Here is a 23,055-nt window from a genome sequence, read left to right on the forward strand (position 1 = left end):
ACAACTCAAATCAATTTAACAGGCATGGTGGCTTTCAGCTCAGTTTACATTTATCTTTTTGAGATCTTTTCGTTTTTTTGGGGGGAGGGCGGCTTTTTAACTTTGAGATAAACTGTTCTCTGTTGTGAACAAAATTAGCCGTCGATCCTGGCTGGCTGCACATAAAATCCATTTTAAAAAGAACTCTAGGATATACATGCATTTTACTTTGAACTTCCTGCTAGACTGCATTCGTACTTACTTGAGCAAAAGGTTAGAACTTCTACGTCTCTCACTGCCTAAGGGAACCAAAAATATTAGCGCTGATTAAATATTTATTTTGTAGCAACATGAAATCTATCATGCTACAGAAAATTATTTTAAACTGTATGTCTTCAACAAGGCTGTGACTTCCAGCTTTTCCTCTTACCAAGTTACACGTTCAATCAAAATACAGCTGGGCCAAGAAAACTCTGTTTTGTTTTGGCAAAGCATCAGACGGCATCTTCTGGTTTGCCAGCACAGGCAGAATCTTATCTAACCGTATGATGCTCTTGGATTTACTACCTATTAGAAAAACTATTAAGAAGCACTGAAAGGTTCCAGCCCCTCTTACGCATTCTCAGTCAAATCTCGTTAGTTTGCACACTCTCAGTTTGCACACAAAAATACAGCAGTCTTTTCCCATCTCTCAGGGAAAAATTAATAGGAGAGTGTTAAGTCTCATGTTACTAGGACTTCATTACCTTTAAAAGCTACGCTAAATAATTAAACTGCACTTGTCAAATAAGTGGTTAGAGAACATTTTGTGCTGTGGCATATGTTCTTACTGTCTGTTTGCTTCAATTGACAAAATTAAATCATTCAGAGTCTCCTGCACAACAGTGCAAACAACAGAGACCCCAAACCTGGAGAGGAGGAGAGCTGTGGGACTCAAAGGACAGATGTGTATAGGATGTGATTAAAGAAAGGGCACTGGATTAAAGCCACAGATGAGGAAAATCAAACAACAGAAGCAAAGCTTGCTATGAGGATGCTACTGAATGAGAACGACCTAGAAGCAAATCTAGCTACGACCATGTAGTTCTGTAGCAGCTTCCAGACAGGCTTTCTGTAAAGTCTCAGACCCTTGAAGTGGGCAAAAAGGCAGAAAATGGATATAATTGCTTAGAGAGACTAGGACTAGTAATATTCAGGCAATATTGGCTTCCCCAACTTTTTATTTACCTTCTTACCCATATTTTCACAGTAATATATATTGGGGGAGGGAGGCTTTGGCTAGTGCTAATAGCAGGGTACAGTAATCTGAAATATTCTGTACTAAACAGGATCTCTCAGGGCTGAAACAGAGGGGCTCTGGGCAAAATGGCAAAGACAGAAAAATTAGATGAGTGACCTACCCGTCCACCACATCCATATGGCAAGGCCATTTCTGTAATGCCAAAAGACAAACAGAATTTCTGACACAATGCATGTTGTCCTACCTGCCTCCCTTCTCTGCAGGTGGGTCTTAGGACCCACGCAGCCAAATGATGCAGATGTATCCAAATGAACAGCTGTCCCTCCCGCTGATGGGACTTGATCTGTCTGGCCAACCTGGCAATTTTTCAGAAGCAATCTTCTAAAGGTTACTCAAAACAAAACACTTCCCAGCTGCAAATCCCTTCTGGTAGCAGCCAGACATACGCTATACCAGCCTGCTACTACTGGAGCCACAGCCACCCTCCCAGGGCTGCAGCAAACCGCAGGATCTGCTGCCCTGAACACCCATCATGATGTTCAAGTTGGACTCGGTCAATGAGTGCATACACACAATCTGCTATTTTCTAAATGAACTAGTCACCAAAAGCCACATTTCCATTAAGTGGGAGAGAACATTCCTGAAGCTCCCGTTCTCTCACGGCAGCAGAATTTCCCTGAATTGACACTTTTTGCAAAGTTATGTAACAGTGAGTGCAGCATGCTTAACTCTTATCTGAGCAGACATTGCGAGCACAGCATAAGCACCATGGTACTTCTTTACAGCAAACTGTGCTCCAACAGCATGTGAATTTAAAAAATTTTGCAAAAGGTACATTTATTTCTTGGAAGAGAACAACAAGTTACCCAAGCAAATCATGGATTCTTGTATAGGGGTTATTAAGTAAACAAAAATGCAGGAAACTGAATTCAATAGCTTTTAAATGCAGTAAAACTAAGCTTTTACAGCAAGTGCAGTTCTACAATATAAATAACAAATTCGGGAGTAGCAGTGCATTGGAAATGAGCCAAAAGAACTCCCCAGACCTTAACACAACTCCTTCTTTTTGTCATGTTGAGTACTTTTACAGCATTGCCTGAACAGAAAGAAATGCCAAGGAAGCTCTCAGCAACAACCAAAATCAATTTTGCAAGGTTGTGTACAACTGTCCAGCAGAGGCGTTCCTTCTGTGGTATGAAAGACTGTTTTCCTTTACATTAAAAGACTAGCCACAAGCTTTCACATGAAGGAAAACAGCAGCAATTTGATGGCTCAAATGGAGACAGCAATTGCTTTTTCTTCCATAGCACAGCCTCCTCCACTCCTTTTCAGAACTGAAGTACCCATTAACAGTGACTCAGTAGTAGCAAAAACGTGAAAAAAAGGCATCCTGAAGTTTGTTTTTAAATACTCTCCACAGTCAGTATTATGGCTATCAGGAATTTGTCAAAACCATAGGTATGTAATGTATTTTCAGGAGAGACGGTGGATAAGAAACTTCACACTAAAAAATCGCAAGTGTTATTGCATAGCAACCAGCCAAACACGTTTGACTCCTGACTAACCAAAGCCTTCTCTCCTTTATATTTCACCATAGCCGCTAATCCCTTACCTACTAGGCAAGGGTAATTAACCTTTTTTTTATCTTTTTCCAATCTCTTGCCATCCCTCACCTTTCCCTTTTTCTTGGACGTCCATGAAAGCAGATGTAGCCTTCATGTGCAGGGACACAGACTCACCTCAGCCACCTTCCTTTGGGTTATCAAACACAAGGGTATTCCTCTTCTCTACTTTAGTCTTCCTATTGGTTTAGTCTAATAATTCTCCCAATTCAGGTTTAGACTGCCAAGTGTAAACGATACGTACAGGTTAGCCCAGGGAGGGAGGAAGAGCAGTAGGGATGCTCAGAGGACAGAAACAAGCCAGGTACCAAGTGCCCACCACCTGCTGGCAGGTTGGGTATCAGGTATTCTGGAACACAAAATCCTCCAATATGCCTGGCCTCAGCCTCAAATTACCCTGGACAGCTCTGGTTTCTTAAAGTATTACAGAAGAGCTTTTTCACAGGTCTTTCAAGAGAGCCAGAATTATGTGAAGGCTCTCCTGAATAATGTTTTATGCACACATACAGCCAGCACAACTCTTTGGCATTCCTCCTGTCACACTACTGTGGAGTTTCACTGTACATCCCTGTAAGAGAAGCTATGCTATGTAAGTGCAGCAGGATGACAGAATTCTGAGCTCAGGTTGACAGATTTTTTCCATTTGTAAGATTTTGCACAGTTAACTCCCAATTAATTTTGGATGTTGAAATTAATGAGCTTATCAAAATAACAAAAAGGAGTCAGGGCTATTCTTGTTCAACACAGTGTTCTGTGTTTCTTCTAGTATAAAATTACCTTTTTGATCAACCATTTTTTTGGTATTTTCTATGAAAAGGATCTGCTGCCTTTTACCCAGTAAACAGGTATGTTGATGAGAACAGAAAGACGAGTGACCTCCCCTCTTCTTGAGTATCCCACGTCGGTCCCAGAGCAAATATACAATTTATTACTTTTTCAATTTTGGGGAAAGCAGATTATTTTGTACAGGAATTCTACACAATCTGCTAAAAATGTATCCTACCCTTTCTACTCATATGGGTATAAAGACTAGCTATAGAAAATCCTGTGTTAAAGGTGATAGCATTATGCTCACTGAGTAACTGCAGAAAATTCCAAACTCATTCAGGACTTTAGTGGTATCACAGGAAAGACTCAATGAACACCACAGACAAATCATTACTTTTCAGTGAACTCAATACAAAATGCAAGCTACCGAGTAAATCAGGTGGAATATTAGAAGACGATGCAGCAAGCTGTGCCTACAGGCCGCCGAGGCGAGCAGAAATGGGCTCACTACGGTCTGTACGGCGGCAGCACACGCAAGCCGCCCACGCAGCAGCGCCGTGCCCACCACTGCGCTCCTTCAAGCATCTGCTCAAAGACTTTTCAACCTTTCACCACTGAAACAAGAGTGACCCGCTGCAGCTCCGATTTTGGAAATCCTGTGGCTGCCTGCACCACATAAGAGCCTTTGTTGGTGGAGATGTGGATTTAAAAGGCCTGAAGGAACTCTTAGGATAATCTGGTCTGACTTCCTGCCTGGCACAGGCCATAATACCTCACGCAGCAATTTCTTTACAAAGTACAAGAACTTGTAACTCTACTAGAAGGTATTTCAGTAGGAGATCTAATCTTGATTTAATTACTCCAAGTGATCTACCACATTCCTTTCGAAGCATTTCCAATGGTTAATTACACCCACAGTATCGCATTTCCAAGCTGAACTCCTCTTGCTTATCTTGCCGTGTTTTTGTCTGTTGGAGCCCTATCCTATCTCCCTACACAGATATTTTTAGATATTAACCACATCACACCTCAGAATTCTCTTACCTGAGATAAATAGCTTTGCCTGCTTGGCAAATCAAAACAGGGATTCCTGAATCCAACGCACAGCAGCTGCGGTGGTATTATAAATAGCTTTTGACTATGGAGACTAAAAGAGAAAAGTCAATTCAAGTGCGAAGGGAAGGCCCCGAGCATCCTCTTTAACAAGCTTTTCCAGCTTCCATAGCAGTCACCCAAGTACTTGTAAGACCTGGAAATTTGGGATAAATAGCGCTGCAATCTGCAGAGTCTAATTTTTACCTTAACTGACGAATTCTGGCTCAAACTGGATCGGTAGTTACCGAACACTACAGTTAAAGAAATAGGCAGCTGACAGCAGGTGGTTTTCTACTACTCGTATGTCAAAAATCACATAAAATTCTTGCTAACAGAATGACCACTACTGCAGGCACTGCCAAGGCAGAAATCCAGGAGTGAGCAATATGTACCCTAAAATACTTCCAGTTGTGACTCTGGGAAACAAAATGAGTAAGTTTCCACTACTGCTGTCATGCTATATAACTTAGACATTTGTATTAATGCAGCATTCAGAGGCTCCACATAAGGCTCTCTTGTGTTAGGTGATCAACTACAAACCCAGCGAGCTTAATTCGTTTTTTCAGCATTTGCCCAGTTCTTGAATAGCTGAATCGTGGTAATGAGACAGAAAGAGGACTTGTGTCCTCCCTGAATCATGGATACTGATGAGATCAATGTACAAACTGCTCAGAACTAGAACCCCTTCTGGCATTTACAAAATCCCTGTACTACCCATGTGTTTCTCAACACATTATAAAGTTCCTTAGCTTCCTCAGCCCTATTCCAGAAGGGCTTTCAGTCCTTCACACCGATTTGGTGCAGAACAGCAGCATCTTGCTGTCTCAGAGATATATTATGTATGCACACACCTTTGTAACTGCAAATACACGCACATTCTCTCCATGTACTAACACAAAGCAAGAACTGCAATTCTAGATTGTCTGCTATTTACAAGATCACTTTAAAATTTTCCACAAATGTGGATGTATCACCACAAAAATGTGGTATGACTTCTCATTGCTTTTTCACACCACTTGTGCTTTTTCAATTAATATTTCACATTAGCACTCACTTGTAGTTTCAAACAGCTTATATTTTGTGTAACTTTTAAGCCTCCCTCTTCCCTATTCCAAGGATGCCTATCTGCAAATCAGGAATATAGTTTATGTAGCTGTATCAACTTTTAACGGTTTGGGAAGCCTGTAGGTTTAAAAAACATTCCTTTTAATACATTTCCATTTGGAAGGTGTCAGACTTGAAATAAGTGCACAAAATCCCACTCTGCAAGCTTTCAGTTTAACCACCAATGAAGACCAAACCAGGTAAATAATAGCAGGAAAGGAAAACAGTAACCCACACCACCTCCCTTCCTCGGTATCCTGTGAATGGTTATTAAAATTGAAACGATTTCCTGTGACTGAAAAGTAATGATAAATTTCTGTAATGCTCTGAACAGGATCATACGGCAGCTGCCTGTCAAAACAACTTGCTATCACACACCTGGACATGTTATTTGACACAGCTGTTTCATTTTCTATATGAACAGAAACACAATACATGAATGTCAGCATCCTCACTAGCAATGAAAGATAAAACCCCCTTTTTGAACACCCCTTGATGTTGGTAATGTATTAAAAGACATTCTTCTGTCTTTTGCTCATCTAGCAGATGCATAGGGAATCCATCTCCAGCCTGAATCATGTTATATAGGAGAAAATATTCACTCTCTAGAAGAGTTCACCCCTCCTCTACGGATACATTTATTTAACTATGTAAGTCAAACTCCCACCACCACATCTCAAAAAAAAAAAAAAAAAAAAAAAAAAAAAAAAAAGCCGCAAAGCTACTTATTTTATCAGCATATAGTCTAATATTTCATTTTCAAACTGCAAAGAAGTGCTCCTTATAAATCAGATTTTAACTGACGGAGTAGTGAAAACTATAGTCTCTACTGAAAAATAGGTATCTGTGAACTCCTTATAAGCAAAAAGAAGTTTCCAAATTATGCAGGTATCTTATTTTGATTAAATGACCAAAGAGTGGCTTAGTAACAATAAAAGAAGAAAAAAAAAAAAAGTCAAATGTCGTTACACTTATTCTGCAATATTGTCTCCTTTTCTTGCTTGGACATACTGACCAACACTGTGCCTAGGACATACTCCAAAATCTGAATTTATTTGTTAAAAATTAGTACGATATTCAAGTTAATTGTAGGTAAAGTGGAATAAAAAAATCTTACCTTATTAGAGCTTCATGTTCTGTTCTTTCACTGAAAAGAGTAAAAAAATTTGTATTAAAGGTCCACATGGTAAAAAAGTACTTTCTGAAGTTATTATTTTATTTTCACTTCAGTTAACACCAAAACTATGGTGTTCTTTTTGCATAACTGAAACTAATTCCCATTATTTTGGAGAGTTAATCATTCTCAACACCCTGGAATGGAGACCTTTATTTATTTACTATCATAACTAGCTGTTCTAAGCAAACATTTCAAATGCTTTGGAAATACCAATACAAACAACTGATCTAGTCAATTCATGACCTAAACTGCAGGCTGATTAGGCACACTTTGTAGGTTTATTTTCACTGCAAGCAGAACTTTATAACCAGTATTTGTATTGCTCTTATTTTTAATGGACACTGGATATTTCCTATTATTAGGTGGACTTGCATTGCAGTATCCTCATTCAAAGAGTTTCCCAGCCTGGAAGGTTTTTTATAAAATCTGCTGTTTTCTGCTCTGTCCCAAAACCTGTAGGGTCAGCAGTGGTTGCAGAAGAAGGAAAGCATGAAGTCATTTCATTAAACATCTGCTTCAACTAAGCCATTCTAAATGACACATTTGCCAATAGCTTACCGATATACATCACAAGATCTGAAAACCACAAAAGCTTTAAGACTATTCTGAAAAGTTCCAGCATGACTCAGAACAATTAATACATTTTGAGGCCTGCAAAATTATTAATTAACCTTTCATTTCTTTGTGACTTTTGTTCAGTCCTTTACAACCAAGGAGAACTATTTGCAGGCATCAGCACTATAATTGGGAATTGGATTCTGGTAACTCTGAAGTAAATGGGTACTTTTTGCCACTAATATATGCAAGAACAGAAACGCACATTATCTTATTTCATTTTCTAAATTAGCATAATAACATGAAATAGAAAACAAAAAGCCAAGCCTAATAAAATCTGACAATTATTAGTATTTGCTGGAAAGCAATGAAAATCATGCTGAGTCACAGGCAAAGCATCTCAGCCTCTAGCACTTTCTGTACACCTCATCAGCCATTAGTCAGTGTGGTTAGAAATATACAGATGAAGGAAACCAAGAAGACACCTTGTTCATCTTTGCCAAGGATGAACTCAAAGCTTGGCCTCAAAGCATGCGGTCAGTTGCAATAGCTGAAGAGACTAATTTCCCTCTCTACAATGCAAATACCGTTTTGGGGGACAGAGGGGTTAATTACAGTCTTCAAGGAACGGCTGTGAATCTGTCCATCTGAGGGAAGCAAAGCTTAAGTGAATAGCAGAAGTAGAATTCCCTTAAGTTAGTATTTTATGAGACCAATAAAATAAGCCTACTTCAGAAAGGGAACAGGCAAACTTAAAAGGAGACATTCCTGAAGTGCAGAAAATCATTCAATTAAACATCCATTTTGAAAAAAGGCATGAGATCTCATTTTTATGAATCAGCTCATCAGAGCTGACATTTGCAATGTCTGATTTCCCACAGCAGAGTATCTGCACACATTTACCTTTAAAGGAAGAGAACTAACTATAAGGTCATTTCATCACTTAGTAAAATATACAAAAACCTCACAGATTTCATTTTCTACAGCTTTTTGTGATAATCAGCTATTAAAACATACATCAGCACCAAATCACTTCACATTTACCCATCTGGCTTTATGTGTGCATCACCCACAAAAGGTAACTTCAAGGTTCTGCATGCAGGAATCAAGGCACAGAACCAGCAGGCGTTGTGTCACTGGATGACTGTTTCAACAGGATTGAGTGGGATTTCTTACAGCACGAGCCAAATCCTTCCTACTTTTCTCATGCAAAACATCCATTGAAGCTAGCCAGAGTGCAACTGAGGACATATTATGTCTCTGATTCTTTATTACTCACCTGCCCCAATACTACAGCGGTCCACAGCACCAAGTTTATGGGACCAGAATGGTTCTTTGTGGGAAGGGAAAGGAATGTCTTACAGGATAGCCTGTTTTAACCACAAAGCAGGTACAGAGGCAAGTCTGAAGAAGACTAAAAGTCATCCTGGACTTGTGACAAGATCCACAGCTTTTGAAACGCAGTATTCTATGCTAGAAACACTCACAGCACAGGCTGCTTTGAAGCATATTTAACTCATCCTACGTACTTTTAAAAGAAGAATGAAAGCTGACTTTGGCACGGTTTATGACTCCCAGAAAAAAAATTAAATCCTAGCATGCTTAAAGAAACAGTTTGCCTAACTTTCCCTTATCTGATCTAGCTGTTGATAAGAGGACAAGATATAATGAGGGCCATGAGCACCTCCCATCTTATGTTCTCACAGGCCCTGCTGCCTGCCTAGCTTGATGGTCTCAATAGACAATTGTCCAAGAGAATCATGTCCTAGAGAAAGAAGGGCCCATTATTGCTCTCCACCAGGTAGCAGGAAGCTTCCTTTATTTTAAGATGATCTGGCTTCTCTCCAAGTGGAAATAATCCTCACCCCAGCATGCCCAAAACCACACTGGGTGAGTGAGGCTCCGACCATTCAATGGTCCCTGCAGAAGACTTGCCAGGTTGCCTGCCTTACCTCCCTCTGACACCATGGCAGAGTTTCACGTGGGCTCTTTGCTTTCACATAAAAATGTATTTCCTCTTATCTGCTTGCACTGCTTCATGCTTAATGACCTCCTTGTTCAGATGGAGGGAAAGAGCTCTACCAAAATAGGGAAGAAATTTTTATTGCAACATTCAGATGTGTCATTTTTTCTAAGCATATGCCTCTCTACAGTAAAAACTGTACTTGTTGCCAGTCACCAAATGTGTTAACTTTGGATGCACTCCGGAGGGATTCTAGCAGACTGCCTCAAAAGCACATCAATACAATTAAGTTAAACTAAGCAGACAACTGCCCACACTCAGTGCCAAAAGACTCCGTAACTTCAACGAGGTATTTACCATTATCCTTTCAATTCAGATAAAAAAAAATAAATAAAATCATAAAACCTTTTTGCAAGCTCCATCTTTTTCAGAACAACTCCTTATGAAGCAGTTTTGTAACTACCAAAACTAACACTAAAAAAAAAAGTACAGAGATTGTTGTAACAATGTACTTTGCTGATGCTGTTCATGAGTCTTCTTGAAGAAGACTCACCACTGACTCCAGTCGAACCACAGAAAACTAATACTGCCAAATGGATTAGACTGCAGAATAGATGTAGATGAATATTTCCTCCTTTCCCAGACTCAGAAAATTCTTGACTGCATGGAGCTGTACACATAAAAGCGTTCCTTTTTATTTCAGTCATTATTATTTTGTCTTTTCTATTATATGCTGTTTAGCAGAAATTGCAAAGCTGAAGATACGGCAATGTATCTTGCCATTAACAAAAACATGGGTTTGATCCCTATAATGAATATACCCAATTAGTGAAAACAATTTATTTCCAAATGATTCAGCACTTATCCGGTACACGGTAGGAGAAAAAGGCATCCAGGTGCACTTTCCAAAATTTAAATATAAATTACATACTCTGCATAAGTCTTTGAACAGATATCATATTAGAGATGACATATTAGATCTTCCTCTTGTACATGTATTATTATCCAACAAAACCCCATTCATCCTATTAAAAATTACTTTTAGGCTCCTGAAATACATCACAGACATCTTCATTTAAAAAACAGGTAGGGGGAAAATAATTTAAAGTTACCAAAAGATGCAAATCTATTCAGTCTTCTAGACAGATTCACCATCACCCCAGGATTTGCTTCAGTTTATTTTTGTAGCCCCCACAGGATGCTCTGATATTCAGAGGTCCACAAGGAGACTGACTGAGCAAAGTAACAAGAATTTCCTTTTTCACAAAAGATCACAGAAAGCCAACCAGGCCTGGAAAAGCCACGGAGTTCTCATTCCATCAGAGTCAAGAAAGCAAAAAGAAAGGGGTGGAGGATCAAGAATCCCGATCAGAAGATAAATCCATTCCTGAAATCATTCCAATAAGTTTGGCTTTCAGTTCTGCTGTTTAGCAGCTCCCAGTAAGAATTAAAATGCAGTCAATGGGGAAAAAAAAAAAAAAAAACACCAAAAAACCCCCCCCAAAAAACAGAACCGAAACCAAACAACCAAAAACCCAACAAACCCTAACTTAGGAAAAAAAACCCAACAGAGAAAAATCTCACTGACCCACTGACCTCCCTCAGCAGAGTTGTTCCTCAAGATGCAGGGAACTCTGCTGGCATAGAAATGTAATTTAATTCTTCCTGCCCCACCAGTCTTGACTCAAGGCCATTTGATTTCACAGTTCCAGCACTTGCAGTAGTTAGGAAGTTGTGCCATGAACTTTGTAGAGTGAAAAGCCATGACTGCGGCATGACAAAGTCTAATCTGTGACAGGCATTTTCATTTCTGAAACTTTACACAGCATGCCTTGGATCGTCTGGTGCTTCCTTAGGGAGACTCAACTCTCTGCAGGTGCAGCAAGACAGCAGATAGGTCTGCGTGCACAGGCTAAACTCTGAGACCTACAGATGCATCCTAAGAACATTTACTACCAGCACAATGCTAATCATAATTATCATGTGGGTAAACACTCTCTACAGGATAAAAGGCTAGAAGAAAGCCCATGTTTAGATTGGACAGCAAAGACAAGATCATAGCTGGAAGGCAGAAAACACATAAATAGTTCCATATAACGCACACCTACAGATTAAAAATCAACCATTGTTGCCAAAAACCTGCACATAACCCCACCCACAGCTATACATGCCTACATATAACTGCCAATAGCAAAAGGAGTATGTGGTCCATGTTCTGCTGCTCCACCAGCACAACCAGTCCGAGAGCCACCGTCTCACATCTGTCCTTCTCCCCAGGGAAGTGCTGAATGCTCAGGCACATTCCTCTTTCTTCACCCCACCATTGTTACTGCTCTTGATGACTGGCTGTCATAGAAATACAGTTCAATGATTTTTTGGAAGCTAGTCCTCCTCCTGGGTCTAAGAAGTCTTACATTTCAGCCAGGTAGCTTGACCCAACTGTTCAGAGGTGGAATAATGAGGAAACAAAAATCACCATTGCTACCATTGTACGTTTGCGGAGACCATCCTAAGGAGCTAAAAACTCACAGCTGCTTTACTGAAAACGGTATGAATGCACTGTCCAGAAGCTATTATCCTCCCCAGTAAATGGTGAGTTCACAGACAGCAATGGCTCATAATCCTGTTTTGCCAGCATTTCCATTATAATGCTCTGTTTTAATGAAGAATTAAAAAGATCAGAATACACTTTCGCTACTAGACCTTCAAGTTCTATTACAGTACATTTTATTTACATTATACACGTTAGTGTCAGAATTTTCCTTGAATTTAAAAAATGACAAACATCAATTAATTTACTTTTAAAACAAAAACTGTACTAAAATAATTGTTTCAAATCCTCAAACATATTTCTCTAGTCTTTGTAAAAAATTGTGTCATTAAAAGGAAAAGCTAATGTATTATAGTAACACAGGGATTCACAGAATTTGAGAGAACTAAGCAGATCTCAGAAAAGAGCAGCTATTCTCTCTATGCCTAACAATCACAAGTCCTAAACTCGATTATTCTCTCCCTCTGAAAGGTATTTAAGTATGGCATCTCCATAGGACCTGGCCCAGTGCCACTCAAAGCGCAACGATGCACACTGCAGTCAATGAGAAACCCTCCATCCACCTTAGGCTTGAAACCTTGCCTAGGATCAAAAACCCAATTACAAAAGGCATTAGGATGCTGAAAACAAGCTTTCATACATATTTTTGAACTACCAATGTTCATCGCTTTTCTGAGTATTGCCCAAAACTTCACAGAAAACTAACAATAGTCAAATGTGAGGGGAACCTTCAAGCTTTAAATGCAATGTATGAAGGTGGTGAAATGGAAAGTTTTGAGACTCAGGAATATTCCTCCCAAATGTGTCTAACCATATACGGCAGTTATTGGTGGAAGTCACCACTCTGAGATTGGTGGTGCAGCCAGCACCCTGGAGTCTTCTCCTTTCCTCCTCCAGCTTACTGAAGAGGAACTCTGAAAGCAGACAAGCTAAGACAGCCCAAACCAGGTGAGACACTTCATCTTTAGATTCAGACCACTTTACACCAGGTTTTAATCAATGCCTGTATGTCTGAGTAAGCAAGAACTACAGCACAAGTAAGACTTGGACCTTCAAACCTTGTATCTGAAAACACTTATTTTTCTGCTTATAATCACCCCACTGACATGAGAACTATTATGGTTGCCTTTATTGATGCTAGTTCATTTTCTATGGGATGGCAGAATTAAAAAGCCTAGTATCTTCAAGGACAAATGTATAGTAAATTGCTGCACAATATCCTCACCCAGTGAATGTCATTATTGAGTCCTGGAATAAAACACAACAGACTTTGTTATGTTACCTTTTCCAGGGTACCAGTCCCACCCCAACACACCCCAGAACTTAAAGCCTGGCTGCCTCCAACTTGTGACAAACATCCAGAAAGCATACTTCCCCCCCTGCCCTCCCCCAATACTTTTTCTGCCATGCTCTGTTTGGTATGGCGGATGACAGCCATCACACCTGCATGCTGGAATGCAGCTCTCACGGTATTTCCATCCGAAACTAACGCAACAAAGTTATGAAAGCACAGGTTTAATACATGCTTCTAATGTGGAAAAAAAATCACGGTGAACTTGTCTGTAGTACGTTAACTTCTTTATATTTGATTTTAAGATCTTTTTTATTACATTTCTTCCTCCTTTTCTTTTTTTTTTTCTTCCTACCTGTATGGCACGTGCCCTCATTTAAGTCCCATGCGTAGCATGTCCCAGTGAATCATCCCAATGCAGTTCAGACCTGTGGCACAGGCTGCGTGATCTGAGCAAGGAATATGTCCTTAAGCTCTGCATACATTTTGAAAGCTATGAAAACCACCCTAAGAACAAATAAAATCAAAATCTGCCATGTAAGAGTCAGAGAAAGCAAGCTTAGAGAATAACTTCTTCTTATGGTACAGTAGAGATTTTAAGGAGTATTGTACAACACTGTATAATCATCTGGCCAGCAATTCCATGGGGAAGTATTTTTCAAATGGCAGTTTTGGTTGTCTGTATAAGAAATAGACAATGAAACAGAAGTATTTCTAAGAAGGGCTTTGGACAATGTCTCCCTATGCCCAGTATATAGAGCAAACACAAATCTGCACTGAAACACAGTTAGGTTTAAATCGTGCAGGCACAACCCAACTTCTCTTCATCATTTGCGGAGAGGTGGTGATACACGCTGCTCCTGACAGTGACACTGTTTGCTAGTGACTATGACTAAATTCAAAATATCGTGGAATGAAGATTCTCTGGATAAGCTAACAGGATAAAAGCCTTAAGAAATTATATTTGCTTTGTTTTCTGGAGCTAAGGTCAAGCACGCTGAAGCTTCAGGGTTTTTTGAAAGGTGGAGTTGGGCTAAACTCCCAACAGGAGAGAAACTGACAGATTTAGACATTTGTTTAGTAACTATGTAACAATGTATCAAAGCTAAGCTGTTGCAATTGTCTTTGATGTTTATTTCTACCACAGGAGATCAGGAAAAAAAAAATCATCTATCCAAGTACTCAAATTCAAAAACACAGTGAAACCTTCTGAACGCACAACTAGCAGGAATGAGGAAACATATTTTCCCCCTTTTGGATGCTCCATAAAAAAAGCTTAATTTATGTTTCTGTTAGAAAGCCAGTGGTATTTGCCTGTTCCCGCCCCCCCAGTATATCACAGATAATACACAGCTGCTGGGTTTATGAGGAATTTGCAGTTGTAACTCAGCAGACAAATCCTTTGTTACAAATAGAGAACAAATAATGGGGATTTACAAGGCTGTAATTATACTGAGAGGGTTTATGCATGAGGATATATTAAAAGACTATACTATATGCAGAATATTTTTTTAAGAAAACCTCTAAGCATTATCCCCACTTACACTAAGGACCCTTTTATAATGTTACCATAAAAGGGACTTTAAATGCATGTCATTTAGGATGCCGTCAAGTCTCTGCCAAGCTCTCCTACGTAGGCTGAATTGTAGAATATACGTGTTTTACGGTTAGCAAATGATGATAAATGAGCAGAGCAAACTTTGAGCCCAAAGCAAAAACCACACTAAAGGTAGATGATGTTCTCCAGCAACCAGGCAAAGTATGCCAGCTGCTGCAGTGAAACGGGAGCAGAGACCAAAAGGTGATGCCCACAGTCCCCACCAGCTGATGCTGAGCAGCCACATGGTTGCACAAGAAGCGCAAGCTGAACAACTGCCCGATGAGCCCACTCTGGCTACTGATCAGGCCACTGCCATATGAACAACAATGCATCAGTTGAGTGATACACCACTGAGAGCAAAGACCTTGTTTTTGCCTTTGCACTGGTCTGTCTGGTCAAGAAAGGCACCTAGACACACCGAAGTGGGATGCCCTGACCCATGGCAGATGCAGACAGTATTTTGGATGTCTAATTTCACCGGCAGCCTCCTGAGGACAGGCGCTCCCTATGCACCAGAGGCCTGTGGCTGGCTGCACGGCACTCGCCAGGGGATCCACCAGTTACAGCTGCATCTGAGGATGCTCTGAAGTGAACTGCCAGCCAGCTTGTCCCAAGACTAGGAAAACACAAAAGCAAAGATGACTTCAAGTATCCAACTCTGTGAATTAAAGAGGATGTTAGGTTTTACTTCAATGTATACCATGAACAGAACATAGCTGAGAAGTTATCTTACAATACGGTGCACATTCTTTCTTTAGTTATCGATGGCTACCACAGTTCCTGCCCTTGTTACAAGTCAGGAAGGATTTTACATCTCCTCACAATAAAACACTGAGCTGGGAATCACAGAGTCAAAAAATTTTGCACAAAGTTATCCTGAGATGATTTTGATCCTACTGGCTTATTATTCAACTAAAATGGGAGAACTGGACTGTTACTCAAGAAACTATAGTAAATAAAATGGGAATTACTTTCCCAAACCACTTCACTAAGATCAGTGATTCATTATCATAAGTTTAAATTTTGGAGATAATTAATTATTGGTGGGCAGTAGCATGCAGAGTTATCTACTGGATTTTGAAGGTGACCTTTCAACACACTGAAACAGTTGCTAATGGTATATATGACAAAAAATCCACTAGTTTATCATGAACTGCTTTGATGGAGACAGGCACTATAATTAGATAGTCAAGAGAAATCCAGATCCAATGCAACAGACATCAACATCACAAGTAGCATGTCTCCCATGTAGAAGTTTTGTGGGTTTTTTTTTCATAGATTAATTATAATGTTTTGACTTCTGGCATGGATCCCTGAACCAGACAGGGGTGCAGGAAGACTGTGTAACAGGAATGTGCAGGGATAAACAAAGTGGCATGAGGCACACGCAGCAAACCCATGGCACCAGGTGGCTGAGTGGTCCCGATTTGACAGGAGGAAGGAATGGGTAGCATCACCTCCACTATCCTTCCACATCAGCATCCAGCTAGTGGTGAAAGGAGATGCTTAAAGCCTGTTGGTAGAGGACAGGGGCAGAGGAGCAACCTGGAGAGAATATGGGAGAGAGGCAGAGGTTTATAGTCTTCCAGCTTGATCACCCTGATGAGTGATTCCATGTCCATAGGCAATACTAGACACAAAATATCCTACTTTCTCCTTAATTTGTTCAGAAAAGGCTTTCATACTTGTTCTGCTTCCTGCTTATAAGGAAGGAATTCTCTTCTGCAAATGTATCAGAAGTACAATATGACAAAGCAACTGAGTATTGCAGCTAAACAACAACGGAGCAGAAAGCATTTTTCATTTTACAAACCAGAAGAGTTTTTCTTCCATATAGTATTTCAACATTGGTTGGGGTTTTTTTTCTTTCAATCTATGACTTTCATATTTGGGATCAGTCATATGGACTATGTAATGGAAAAGCTCTATTACTTATCTGGATCATTATTTTATTTTGTTTTCCTGTGGTTCCAATTGTTCGTTGTTAATTAGATCCAGCCGTAACATTTCATTGTGCAAAAGGCATACTCTGTTTTAATCAAATCTTGGACAGCATTTTGGATGGCACCGTTAGCAACTTGGACAGAATAGTCTGTGGTTTCCTCACCGATGAAGAATCAAAATTATTAACTATGAACATGTCTTCCACTGAATGCTGACAATTATCAGGTTATTTTGATGAACATCTGCCTGTTTCATGGAACCATTTTAGATTTCCTTGTGTTTTTGTACCTGGTTTCTTCACTCAAAACTATACTGAAGTGTAAACCTGTCCCATAGGATGTACTCATGGTGAACTCCTACATCATTTTTCAATTTCTCATTTTATGCTATGCTGAAAGCGATGCTGTAAACACAAAAGCTGACTGTGCTAGTCTCATCTATTTGAAATCAGACCTTTTTATTTATGATGTTCAAATGATCTTCCCTGTTGTTTTAGCAGTGAAGAGAAATGGACAGTGTTTGGGAACAAAAATACCAACAAACTCCTGCTTAAGGACTGTCTTTGTAAATGTATTTTGGTGACAATGTACTGATTCAGATTATCCTCACAGGTATTTACTGATGACAAAAATCTAAAAAATGTCTCCTTGGCAGGAATAAACACAACACTGCTTCTTCCTATTGATACATAAATTGTCATGAAATAGCACTTTTGATATTGGTGCTGCCGTTTAGAGAATCCTTGCTAGGTTTTACATTTTGCTCTGTAAGATTACGCCACCCCTTTTATGTTAGGTCACCCAGCGACTGCTCCTTCCCCCACTACAGCCCCAAGGAATCACAGACTCATAAACTGATGTTTGCTGTTGCCTAATCACCGGTCTGCAGCAGCTCCATCACCAACTAAAAGCAAAAATAGAGAAAGTAGCGCTGTTTAACACCTTTGTTGGTGACATGGACACTGGGATTGACTCCACCCTCAGCAGTCTGCCAACACCACCAAGCTGCGTGGTGTGGTTGACACGCTGGAGAGAAGGAATGATATACAGAGGGACCTTGACAGGCTTGGGAGAGGGGCCCGAGCAAACCTCATGACATTCAACAGGGCCAAGGGCAAGGTCCTGCATGTGGGTCACGGCAATCCCAAGCACAAATACAGGCTGGGCAGAGAATGGACTGAGGGCAGCATTGAGGAGAAAGACTTGGGAGTGTTGGTTGACAAGGAGCTTAACATCACCTGGCAATGTGCGCTTGCAGCCCAGAAAGCCAACCGTACCCTGGGCCACATAAGTGTGGCCAGCTGGTTGAGGGAGGTGATTCTCCACCTTCACTCCACTCTCGCAAAATCCCCACCTGGAATTTTTTCCATTCAACTCTGGGGGCCCCAGCAAAAGACGGACACGGACATGTTGGGAATGAGTCTAGAGAAGGGCCACGAAGATGGTGAGAGGGCTGGAGCACCTCTGCTATGGAGACAGGCCGAGAGAGTTGTGGTTGCTCAGGCTGGAGAAGGGAAGGCTCCGGGGACACTTACTAGCAGCCTTCCAATACCTACAGGGGCCTACAAGAAAGCTGCAGAGGGAATCCTTGCAAGGGCATGTAGTGATAGCACAAGGGGTAATGGCTTTAAACTGAAAGAGGGTAGATTTAGATTAGATGTTAGGAAGAAACTCTTTATTGTGAGGGTGATGAGACACTGGAGCAGGTTTCCCAGAGAAGGTGTGGATGCCCCATCCCTGGAAGTGTTCCAGGCCAGGCTGGATGGGGCTTCGAGCAACCTGGTCTGGTGGAAGGTGTCCCTGTCCACAGCAGGGGGGTTGGAACTAGGTGACCTTTAAGGTCCCTTCTAACCCAAACCATTCTACGAAATAGCCACTATAACAGTGTTATAAGGACCTTAAAGAGAAAATTACAAAGGATCCTATTATCCAGCTAGAATTGTCTAGAGTTTTGGAAGCCTTGAACGTAATAGCTTATAGCTATGCAACTACACTATCTGCCTGGTTGTAGTATACAAATTAGTAAAATCTAACACACTGTCTAGCCGTCAGTTATTACTGCTTGCCTTCCCTTTGCAATACAGGCAATAGTGCAACTAACTATCTTATATCATAAATTATAATATCATTGCATCACATTGTATTATGTAATTACAGAGAGATGTGAAAATTTGTTTGCTTTTAATCTTCTGATTTTTTCAAATTATGAAAACCTTTCAATCACAGCCTGAAAGGAAATCCAATAAGCTCTATTTGCACATATGAGTGGTGATTTTGGATGGACATTTTGCTGACAAACTGAAATGTCTCTAATGGAACCTTTTTTCCAGTAAGAACTGAACACCATCTTTCAGATGTTTTAGGTTATGCACTCTAAAATGGCCTTATGCCAAAGCATGAGTCACTTTTGAAAATTTAAGACCCTGTATCTAGTATCAAAAACCAGCAAAATATAAATTTCTTAACCATTATCAGAGTAGGACCATAATTTGGAGAAAATGAAATGCCCATTTTGGTTAGTTTCTTTCATAAAACAAAATAAAACAAAACACCACAGCAAATATTTTCAACTGACAAGTTAAAAAAAAATACAAAAAGAAACCAAACACACAGAGAAATAAGCCTCTTTCTTAAATGGGGTAAAAAAAATTGTATTTTAGATTTCTCACATATTAAACAACTTCGGCCTGTATTTTGGGAAAAAAAATCAAACTAGTGGTAACAAAAACTTGTCTAGTTTTTTGACGTGGTGCTATGTTTGCCACATCAGCCCATTTCAAGAACAGTGCCTCTAGGAGTTTAAACCAAACATATCATATTTCTACCACTGAATAGAAATACTAAGGGTCAAAATCCCCAAAAATTTACTCAGAAAAACTAACATAAGTAGCAGTTTGCCCACACAAGGCTTGAAGAATTGACATTTCAAAGCCTCTTAAATTCAGCTTTGCCCTCGGTTTATGTACAATTGCTTCTGCTGCCCAGCACAAAACCCTGCCCTCATATGAAAAGATGCCGAAAAGCAGAGACTGGCGGGACAGCAGCCTGCTTCCTTGTCACACAACTTTTATGTTCATAATTCCTAGCAAGTTCTGTGAAGTGACTGACAGACTTTTGGAGAAAAAAAAATAAATTCAATGCAGCAGAAATTTTGTTGGTTTAATGCTACAGCACAGAAGACAGCAGCTCTGCATGCCAGCACAGCAGGAAAAACACTCAACTGGTTTTAATAGACAAGCATTTAGTGCAACTAGTATAATCTACAGTAGCATTTCCCCCTATCTATTATGTGTGCCAAAAGCTAAACTTTTGCTTTTATACAGTACCTTGCCTATCTCCAACACAGTACCTTATCAGCTTTCTCTCCATTTTTGAGGTATTTTAGTAGCAAAAGAGGGGGGACTTATCAGATTCTTGAGATTCCTTCTAGAACTCCTGTTTTCTTCTGTTCTGTGTTTATGTTGCCACAGAGACATAAATTCAGACATGTTTCAATAGGAACTGTTATTTGTTTAGTTAACATAGCTCATATTCTACGTCAAACAACCTCTCTGAGTGTAGAAAGTAATTTAAAAGGTAAAGAAAACTCCAAGGAATTCCACAAAGAAAAGCTGGGATTTCAAAAATCAGGGATAGTCAATCCATTTTACCGGTGTCATTCCCCAACACCTCTTTTTCTAAATTTCAGGAAAAAAGTGAAAGAGCAAGGAAATGGGTAGCTAGAGAAATCACTATTTTTGTAAGCCAGGTGTCATAAAGCATTTGTGCTACCTTAGCGGCAGCAATTACCCTGGAAAAGATTTTCAAAATGGCATTCAGCAGCAGACTTACAGGGATGAGGAACTGCCCGCAGAAACAGAAAAACAGATGATGACAGATCTGCTCTGGTAAAACATCAGTTTGTAACTCCAAGATACTTAACAGGTAATTCCTTCCCAATCTTCCTGTCCATCCATCTACTGTTATCCGCCTCAGTGCTGCCATTGGGTAAAGCTGATATCTTAATCCTAACCCTTTGAAGATAGCCAGCTCCAACAGACTGACCCGTTTTTAAACATATTTTCATAGACAAAGCCCTCTAACTGCCAACAAGTCTGCACATTTAGGATTCAGTACTCAAAGCAGTGAGTGATTAAAATCTAGTGATTTTTCAAGAGAAGTTCATAAGGACTATAAATACAGCACGTAGCATCAAAAAGCCTCATCAGCCAGACATCTGAGTACCAGAAGAAGATGCAAGGCATAAAGGCAATCAAGCCTTCAAAAACAACATACCAAATTGATTATGCAACACTGGAAGAATGAGTATTACAGGAGACACTTTACTTTTTATATATGTCAAACATGTTTATGATTTCTCTTAAAAGACCTATCTTGCATTATCCTGATAGTAACAGATAGTTCATGTCACACCTGCCTTGCTACACTGCGTATCCCACAATAAACAATGCTGCCTGCCTCAGACAGAATGTCCCTTCCAGGTACATATCACCTCCCAAAAGGGTACAAAAATGTCCTACCCTGACACTTTCAGAGCCAAGATCATGAGCAGGAAACTCTGACTTTCCCGATCTCAGCCATGAGCATACAGCACGTAAGCACAGGCAGCACCACAGAGCTTGCCCCGCTACCTATGGGTGCACGACAGACGCTGACCACTTGACCAGCTCTGCAGACTGTGATGCAGCCTGGAAACCTGCCTCTCTCAAGGAAGAAGAGCTGCACATTTGCTGATCCATGCTGCTGACACTAGCAGATGCATCTGACAGAAAGCTGCCTCCATGTGACACCAGCAGCAGTCACCGTGCCAGCTCACTGAGCACCCCGGGGTGGCTCATGAAGGCAGTACCGATGCCCAACTCTCCTCTGACACTAAACCCTCCCGTAGACAGAGCAGACCACACAAGTGTGCCTGCAAGCTCCCCAACGACAGGATCGGAAGACAGTTTGGAAAAGCATCACACAAGGAGGATGGAAATCCATGAGACTACTAACAAACTCACTCAGAAACCTGATGATGCTCATGCAGGGCGCAGTGGCTGGAATTTCAAATATAAGATATGCCATCCACCCTAACCAGACCATGCTCCCTGTCCTCCACTGAGGTTTTGTACCGGCACTCAGAAGACTGCCTGTGCCCACTGGCTGGAGAGGAGTGCAAAAGCAGCAAGAGACTGTGCTCTGCCCTTTTTCAGAAAAATAGATGCAAAATTAGACAAGCAATGGGAAAAAACAACCTTAAGCTGCCTCAGTGCCAAGGCTGGGGGTGGGGGCAGTGCAGGGAGGAAGGGCTATATTTCCATTTTACTTTCTTTGGGTTTGCTTTCTCCTTTTATTTCAGACAGGTCTCAAGCTAGTAAGGCTGAGGGCAATCTCCTGTTTACCCGGCAGACCCCAGCTGTGGGTAAGTTCCTCACACCATGACAGCACTACTAACATTTTTCCCTCTAATTACTTTTGCCCAGTTTTCTATTCTCCGGGTCAAAAAGCAAGGAAGAGCTTCAAACACTTAATGGGGATACCTCCTTCTAAAAAGAATCATCCAGAAAAACTGCAATTCAGCATTAATAAAGGCTCATGTCTTTTCTACAGAGGCTTTCTGCATCCTGCAAGCAGAGGAGTTTTTCGTTTAGCAGGCAGCAGAAAGGGAAGGGCTTCCATCAAGTGATTTTGAAATTCTTGGTCAAAGGTTAACTTGGTTTTTAACTTCAAAGTACAGAAAATCTTGGAGGCTGCAAGAATAAAGGGGTAAGGGCTGCCCTGAAAGTAAAACTTCAGAGGGATGAAACCAGGTGACAAAGGCACATAAAGCTGCCTCCTGTACTACACCTTTCCTCACTCTTGGTTTCACAGATAGAACCTAAGAAGTGAAAAGGCAAAGCCCATTCTAAAAAGTTTTAAAAATAATCAGATTTTTCCAGCTGGCAGCACCAAAGGAGGAAAGGCAGCTTCACTAATTAAGATCTGAACTTCTGCTTTGACTTCAGTTTTTTGTGATGTTACTAGATATTTAAAAATATGGTACTCATTCATTGCAGGGTGCAGCACCCGCGGGGCAGTGAGTAATGGTTTTACTCTTGTTTCAGTACTGGCAGCAGCATGTTGGACTGGAAAATGAACCTCTATTTCCTATCTATTTTTATAATCAGTTTATCTATCATCTGCTT

The 23,055-nt window shown here is 40.5% G+C and overlaps 1 protein-coding gene across 6 annotated transcripts in view; it reads right to left on the minus strand.

Moving 5' to 3' along the window:
• The window catches only part of THRB (thyroid hormone receptor beta), a 161,301-nt gene that overhangs the window by 121,904 nt on the left and 16,342 nt on the right, over positions 1 to 23,055 (minus strand). For 5 of the 6 annotated variants that reach the window (XM_056335702.1, XM_056335704.1, XM_056335703.1 and 2 more), the window contains exon 2: positions 6,926 to 6,955. The exons of the other annotated variant lie outside the window; for it this stretch is intronic. The gene's annotated coding sequence lies outside the window, so the exon portion shown is untranslated. The remainder of the gene's footprint in view (positions 1 to 6,925; positions 6,956 to 23,055) is intronic. 6 annotated transcript variants of the gene reach the window in all.

This window comes from Falco biarmicus, chromosome 4 (assembly GCF_023638135.1).
Source record: "Falco biarmicus isolate bFalBia1 chromosome 4, bFalBia1.pri, whole genome shotgun sequence".
Lineage (NCBI taxonomy): Eukaryota > Metazoa > Chordata > Aves > Falconiformes > Falconidae > Falco > Falco biarmicus.